This window comes from Aplysia californica, unplaced genomic scaffold (assembly GCF_000002075.1).
Source record: "Aplysia californica isolate F4 #8 unplaced genomic scaffold, AplCal3.0 scaffold00516, whole genome shotgun sequence".
NCBI lineage: Eukaryota > Metazoa > Mollusca > Gastropoda > Aplysiida > Aplysiidae > Aplysia > Aplysia californica.
The window spans coordinates 558305-566820 of NW_004797786.1; the positions used below are offsets into that span (position 1 = coordinate 558305).

General features: G+C 41.5%; 1 protein-coding gene across 1 annotated transcript in view; it reads left to right on the forward strand.

The window, feature by feature from the left end:
• Positions 1-7692: 7692 nt before the first annotated feature.
• The window catches only part of LOC101861976 (aspartate aminotransferase), a gene marked incomplete in the record, with an annotated part of 23249 nt that continues 22425 nt past the window's right edge, over positions 7693-8516 (forward strand). Inside the window, 1 exon segment of the mRNA XM_035971829.1 lies at positions 7693-7768.

Here is an 8516-nt window from a genome sequence, read left to right on the forward strand (position 1 = left end):
TGTGACAAACTGGGCTGTGACAAGTGACAAACTGGGCCTGTGACAAAATGGGCTGTGACAAACTGGGCCTGTGACAAGTGACAAACTGTGTCTGTGACAAACTGGGCCTGTGACAAACTGGGCTGTGACAAGTGACAAACTGGGCCTGTGACAAAATGGGCTGTGACAAACTGGGCCTGTGACAAGTGACAAACTGTGTCTGTGACAAACTGGGCCTGTGACAAACTGGGCTGTGACAAGTGACAAACTGGGCCTGTGACAAACGCATGCTTCCAGTAGTAGTCTACATTTAGTTTAAAGATCTATTGTTCTGTTTGTCTTACTCCTACCTTCTCTCTTTTCGCCAACGCCTATACCAAGCCGCGTCATTGGTTTGGTGGTTAGGTGCTTCCCTGTGGCACGCAGAAGACATGAGTTCGATTATCGTATGAGGACACTTTTGATCGAGTGGCTCCATCCGTCGGCAGAGACGTCGTTTGTATCTGATCTCTCTTCGGAGGTTCTAGAGCTTAAGGTGTTGGCCTCTAATTCAAAGGTCCCGGTTCAAATCCAGGTAGCGACCGAAACATTTTCTTCTCTGAAATTGTCTCCTTTCACCTCCTTTCCTGCTCTCAAGCAATGTTCTGTCATCTGCTTTCGTCTCCTCTTTCTGCACCCACCCCCTCACCTCCTTTGCCCCCTCCTCTAGGCTCGTGACTCTTTCTGCAGCCTTTTTACTGCTACTCCTTGGCTCCTTCTTACTGCTGTCTTTCAGCCACACCCTTGATCTTCTCGTAGGAAAGATCTAAACCTAACCTTCTCGAACAAGTGCGAAAAATCTCAGAGGGCCTGTGTGCAAGTTGTGCACGTTAAGGATCCCTTGGTGGTCTAAAATCGATAAGAGCAGGCTTCGGCCACCTCCCGGGCAAAATGTAAAATTTCCTACAGACTAAATAAAATTAATGTGTGCCGCGCGTTCATATCTGACCTTCAGCAGTTGCGACAGCCGTAAAACACACAGAAAAAACACCCCTGATAGCCACGGAACGAAGCAGCCGACCTCTTGAATGACCTATCAAATGTGTCGATGGGTCAGAACTTTTATGCACATAAAGCATGTTTGAGTGAAGGTTTTTCTGTTAACTCTACCTCGAGTTTACGAACTCATAATGGTCATTTTCGACCTTAAAAGTTGGCGGTCGGCTGGTGCTGTGGTCCCTGTGTGGTTTGCTCCTTCTCTCCTGCCTCTAACATCTATGCGTCCTTATATTGTCCTTCTTGTCATTGTATGTTGCTCTCTAATCACATATCTCCGATAATCTTCGTCACTTAAAACTGATTGCTCAGTAATGCCGAAACTAAAAACCCGACATTTGACCATGCACATAGATCTATGTTCATTTCTGACCTGGCCTCGCCTTTTCGTTTCCAGTACTGGAGTTAATAAGAGGAACGATAAGCAGTAAGTGATAACAACACAGTATGAAAGATTTGTCGAGCTTTCCTTCGCGTCACAACGGCTGGGACTCCTTCCTTGCGTCTCTTGGCTGTGTACACCTATAAAGATCGACCTTCTGATACTGTTATACTAAGCGTCTTGCTGTGTGTACATATTATTGGTGCAGTCTCGGAGAGACAAACAATTCACGGTGTTGACTGATCTGAGCTGGGGCTGTACTATAGGATTCTGTGGCTGGGGCAAATCTCGGACTTATTGACTCTGTGTGGCTACCCGACAGTGTCAGTTACAGCTTTCGGTTCCGGACAAGACTAGTGTCGGTGCTACTTCGACTTTGGTAATATCTCGTGACGTGAATCTAGGGTACTATTGCGAGAAGTGATAGTTGGTACTATTTCGTGAAGCGATACTTTGGTAGTATTTCGTGACATGATACTTTGGTACTATAATTTCGTAACGTGGTACTTTACTAATATTACGTGATGGTGATAATCATGACATTTTTACCCGTGCTTTCTGTCACCAATATATCTGTGGTGTTGTGGTGTTGGGGATAGGCGCCTCAATTCCCGTGTGTGGAGATCTAATCGAGGATCTCCGCCTTTCTGCCTGGCCATTGTAGGCTATATACAAAACGTATATGTGATGCAGCGTGGTGGAATCAGGCTCTCGACAATTCTTGGGCATGTAGAGTTATGGGTACCATCTTACAGCTTGTTCATTTGTATTGCTCTCAATGAAAAAGTTACTTATCCATCTTCAATAGAAGTGGAGATATTTTGGATTGAAGGAGGTGGGGGTCACCTGGTTTAAGAGGTAAAATTAGCTAGAAAATGGCCGCCAAAGCTTGGTAAATTCCAAAGCTGGAGAGTCCATGGAAACTGTAAATTTATATTTTTGTGCCTTTAATAAGCGTTTTCGGTGAAATCCTCAAAGGAATGTGTTTGTAAATGGACATAAAAGGTGTTGAGCCAAAAAAGAATTGGATACAAATTGCTAAGCAGGGAGAAAAATCCTGTTTTCTTCCATTTCATTATTTTGACGAGAGCTTGATTCCACCACGCTGCCTCACATATATCTGTCAGCCCTGGTGGCCCCGGCAGGTAGGATCGAAACCCACCTCCATAATGTTCTAGAAAGTAGACGGCTACTTTAGTTCACCGTCTCATACAAAGGACCTAGTTCGATTCCCGAGTGGTAGAAGTTATTCCAGTATGCCGTTTTTTCTGCTGGGTGTTGTATTCTTCTCAGCCCGGCGTTGGCCCTGACATGCAGGGTCGAAGTCAGTCTCCCAAATGATCAACAATACTTGTTGTTTAATTTACATGTATTTTTTAAAAAGGACACGACTGAATGTGATCGTTAAAAAAAACAAAAACCCCCACAAAACAACGATGAAAAACAATACGAATGCACCGTAACAATAGCTCTGGGTGACAAAGCCATGCCCTGTTGCATGACCCAGGAATACGCACTTTCTTCCACATGTAAATGGTCGCTTTTAAACACAAGGGGTCTACCCCCCCAAAAAAAATAAAAAAAATAAACATTTTAAAAAAATGCTGTTTTGAGAAAATCGAAGAAAAAGTTTTTGCTACTTGTTCAGTTTCTTTAAAAAGCAGGAAGAGTTTTCTTTATTACTAAACCAATATACACACCTATGAATCCAAACTTCTCCTATAGGTAGTGCAATGCCCACTTTTGGTGTAGGTCAAGATTTCTGGAAATCCCCGAAATCTGGGTTAGCCCTCTTGTCCTTAAAAGCGACCAAATTCAGAGGCAGCTTGTTAATGCTGATATATTTTTTGGGATAAGTTCAGCTCTGGCTGACAGCTTTGCTGTGTTTTTTTAATGAATATTTATAGGAAACCATGGGTCTTTCCCGCTAATACGTACACAGAGACACAGACACGGACACACACACACACACACACACACACACACACACACACACACACACACACACACACACACACACACACACACACACAAGAGATAGATAGATAGATAGATAGATAGAGAGAGAGAGAGAGAGAGAGAGAGAGGGAGAGAGAGAGAGAGAGAGAGAGAGAGAGAGAGAGAGAGAGAGAGAGAGAGAGAGAGAGAGAGAGAGGGAGGGAGAGAGAGAGGGAGGGAGGGAGGGAGGGAGGGAGGAAGCGAGCGAGGGAGAGAGAGAAGTAAAGAGAGAAATAAATGAAAAATTGGGTGGGGGGGGGGGGGAGGGGAGGGGGTGGCGAAACCTATTGGAATGGTTGTTCACTCAACCAGTACATGTATAACATACATCTAACTGTGTAGCGACAGCGTTTATCCTCCTTGTCGGGTCCTTCTTATTTGTTCCTTGATAGTTCTTCCTGTGGCAGTCTGACAGTCAACTCAACGGTACGCCTGAACTTTGCAGTGGGTGGTTGACGGGTGCTCTGCTGTGGTTTGCTTCTTCTTTCCTATCAAACATCTATCGTCCTTTTCTCCCCTTCTTCTTTCTTATGCTTTGTACTCTCTTGTAACGCCTCTAATCTTCTGGTGCTCTTATGACATTATGCAGTTGCGGTTGCGAGCGCCGTAAAACCTCTACTAAAACGAAACTAACTAAAACTTTGCAGTCCACTTTAGATCCCCGAGGCCGCTACGTAATGAATACCGAACAGTTTTCTCTGTAGTGGTGTAGCATCGTAATAATACCATATTATATTATAAATACTAGTATTTTCATCTCTGTCTTTTATAATTAACATCATGAATATTTTTTGAACTCCCGAAATAGAATAGTTCGTGTTTTTTCTTCATTTAGCATTAATTTGTCCATTTCTTTACTCTTTCTATGAATTCATGGATGAAAAGAGCCATATATCTGTCTGCCGTGGTGGTAGCTGAGTTGATACGTTTGTATTTCAACAGCAATTGGTTGTGTGTATTATACATTGTGAAAAGGATTGGGCCTAAAACAGAACCCTGGGAACAGCAAACTTAAGAAAGCCCTTTGTCCCTTTGTAACCTGACGTCTTTCCTCACAACAGATTGGCAGCCATTTGACAATATTATCTATTCTGTGCTCTTCACTACCCTACGATTACAAAGTTAAATCTGCTCATTATGTAGTTTTGGGAAATTTGACTTTAGACATTTTGAGTTTCACAACATGTCAAGCTTTTCCGAATGCAATTTTTGGAATATCTTAATAACTACTGCGATTATTCTTGCGATTTTGATAGAGCAGATAGGACATTTGTTTTTTTGACCTCATGGTTTTGGTCTTAGTAACTCAAAACAGCGAAAAATGTCCGACAAAACCTTGTAATTCTAATGTAGCGCTTTGTGTAAATAAGTTAACGCAGTGCTGCGGAACGTGGTCGATGTTATACATATGTGGGCCCTGGCTGCTTTGACGATGGGGTGCGTCAGTTACATAAACATAAAGCGTGCCGTCTGGTGTTTCAAAAAATGGATAGCTTGCAATGAAAGATGTTACACATAAAGCACCTACGATGTACGGCAAGGGGATTGGTCAGTTGCCATCTCTTGCTTGCAGAGTTCGTTAGTATTCAAGGCCGAATCCAGACGACTACACACATAATTATTAGCCTTCACAGGCGACATCTGTGGTGATGTAGCGGCGAGGTACTCCGACTCCACTGTCGCCGGTAGAAGCTGATGTGTGAGTTTGGTTCCCATGTGTGTGGGGTTGTTTTTGGTTTTTGTTGTTTTTAAAAAAGTGTTAATTCTTAACTCATTTAGAACACGCATTCTGGTCTTGCGACAGTACAAGAAGGTGTTCTGTTTTTGGGCACAGTTTCACTATTCAAACATTTTGTTTTATTTTGTTTTCTTTGTCTGAAACTGTAAACGGCTTGAAACATTGTGCATACTATGCAAAATATAAACTTATTTTTCTGATGTGTGTATGATGGTTCAGAATGTGCCGAAACGTTGCTTTATTTTGCTCTGCTCCTAATCGGTCGTATACATCATGAGTCCATTTCGACCTCAAAGAGTTAGTCGCTCACAATCATAGTTAATTTTTTGCTGCAATCATCGCGATCTATTGCCCTCACTATATATAATATTTTCTCCTTCTTGTCCTATTATGTTACTTTCTACTAGTAACACTTCTAATCTTTAGCACTCATATGCAAGGGGCAGTTCGTTAACTGGGCAAGACCGGCGGGGCAGGTCACTTTAAGTCAGCAATAGTTGACAAGAGATTGGCTGCTGATAATAAATAGTTCTTATTCAGTTTCAAGTAAATCCAAATTAATATTTATCAACATTCAAATATTATTACTTATCCTATAAATAATACGCTCTAAGAGACAATAAAGGCTCGCCGATGTGTTGTCGCATCGCAGAAACTCATTCCTAAATCTCAGCAAATTGTGTTGCAAGTACAGTAAAACTCTTACTAAAACTTAGAAAAATAAAACCCGTCAATTTACTTATGTTTTTATGTTTATTATTTAATTTATCGTCCCTGTAAGTTTCTAAACGCGTAAGTCCGTTGAGGCAAATTTTACAGGAGAGACAAAAAACAGAATGCAAATGTACTGCAACTGTCAATGTGAAAATTCGTTTGTTTTTGAAAATTAATCATAAAACAGACTTACGTATTTAGAGACTCTAAATTTGAAACATTTAAACGCGTAAATCTAACCCGTTGACTTGCGTAATAAATTGAGCAGAAAGTTTGTAAGCTCTACTCGCGTAAGTTTGCGGCAGGTGGCCGTGGTTAGCCATATGCGTTTAGAGCTTTCATAATTTTAACATGTGGCTTGTGAATCATTGATTTACTTGTTTACAACACGAATCTTTCAGTTTATTTATTAGAAAAACTATGCAAAGGACTTTGAAGAAATAAGGCAGATTGGTTTCATAGATTCTAGGTGCATTTAACTTTGCAAGTAATATTGATTGGTCGAATTAATTGGTATATTAATTATACTTCTGGTTGATATTATTCTTATTTCCCAGTCCTTTCACACTTACAACACCAATCGACTGTAGGTCTATTATAAGTAAGAGGATTATGACGAAAGACAACAGAAGAAAACCCTTAGAATGACAAAGTGTAGCTTGTGTGAGAAGTAGCAAAGGAGCAGCCTTCCAATCACCCAACAAATTACGAAAAGGAGCCAGTTCATTCTTTCAAGAACATTTTCAACTGTATTAAAGTAATGCTGTTACTGTAACACATGATATAATATAACAGAACATTTTACATAATCAAAAACACATCAATTCAATATCACCGAGAAGAAATTTAAAATGATTCCATATTGTATCATTCAGCCTCCCCCGAAAGAAAAAATCCCTAAGAAGACTTATTCAAGTTAATGATCCAGAACTATATAAAATAAAGAACTGCCTGAAAAAACAATTATCTAACCAGTATTCGTAGCGGTGAGAAGGAAAAGGTGGTGCTGGATTGGACATGTCCTTAGAATGGACCCAAATGTCACTACCAGGATAGCCAGAGGAACAAAAAAAAAAAGGGGGCCGCCCGCCGGAAACCCGGCGAAGGAGCATTGAACAGGAGATAAAGTCCAAGGGATGGTCATGGGGACAGGTCAAGAGATTGGCCTTAGACAGGGAGAGATAGCGTCCCGCCGTATCAGCCTTATGGGCTGCGCAAGCACCCTCCAGATAACAAGAAGAAAATGTATATAATAATTGTATACAAAATTGATTGCTTTGATAAAGTGTGTTGTTGAGGACATTCCCGATTCAGTCTTGTTTCAACTTGTCATAAAATGCCCAACATTCCGATGATATTACTGATTTTAGTGCTTGCAAATGTTTGAATTTGACATTTGAGATGCTCCTGCTGGCATAAAACAGCTTCTTGGGAGTGGCAATCAGTGCTGTAGACTGATTTCTTTTCTCTAGAAACCCTGACCATTCGTCCCCGAATCCAAGGTTATAGAGTATTTTTCTATCAAGCAGGTATTTCAGAGCCCCGATGTCAGTAACTGTAGCATCCCCAGCTTTCTTTCATGGACGGATGCAACTAAGGGTGTTCACGCCATCAGAATTTGAGAAGAATGTGTGAGTCAAATACTCCACAGAGTGCGGAAATGGCTTTCTTCGGGCTTCTTCAATTAATCGAACATAGTCGATAGGAAGGAACATCTTATTCTTGATTCGTCTTTCGATAATGCGGTGGACGTTATCCATCTCCATCATCGTGTGGCCCCTCTCAAGTATTTTCTGCTCTACTTCCTTGTCATGCATCACGGAGAACCCGGAAAAAGCAGTGGCTGATGTTTTGTTTCTGTTCTGGAAAGTACATCCATCGGAATAGATGATGTACCTATCAAAAGACAGATCACTTTCCAGGTAATCCACAATGCATGAAGCAAATTCGTGAGCAGACAAGCCCCCTTCCGCCTCGTGCCAGACATAGCATTGGACACCATGTGACTATAAATCAAATATTGTGAAGTTATGGACACAGAGTCTGGTCCTATAGTATATTGCCGATGATTTCAGCATGGGGCAAAGCAAAACTGACTGTAGATCCACAGTAATGACTTTTGTCGTGTCCTTATTTTGGACCATTTCCTCTTCTGCTGCCATCTCTTGCTGTGCCCTTTCTTTCTTTTGCCCATGAGACAGATCTGTTTTCATCGACTTTGCCTTCATCAGAAATCATACTGATCTTTGTGCGGTTTCAAAAGAGAAAGATTAATTTTCTGTAATTCATCGTAAAAAATTGGACGAGAAAGAGCCTCCATCTTCTTTTTTTTACATTTTGTTTCATAGAGACGAAATAGATCGGTCCTGCAATGGAAAACTGCCTCTAAATGTAGCTTGGAGCTTTTCTTTCGGCAATAGTGAGACTCCGTTTAGGCAGACTTTCAAGGAAGGCTCGCAGATGTAATCGCGCATCAGAGTCAGATGCTGGTCTCCGAGAAGACTCATTCCCTGTTGATAAGCCATCACCTGGTCCTCCGCGATGGTGTCTCACATACCGTACCATTCCTTGAGTTCTGTTGTAGACCAAAACGTCTGACAGCAGACCCTGAATCTGCCTCTACTGGTTTTCAGAAAATACTGCAGGGAGGTAGTCCTACAGGATGATGCA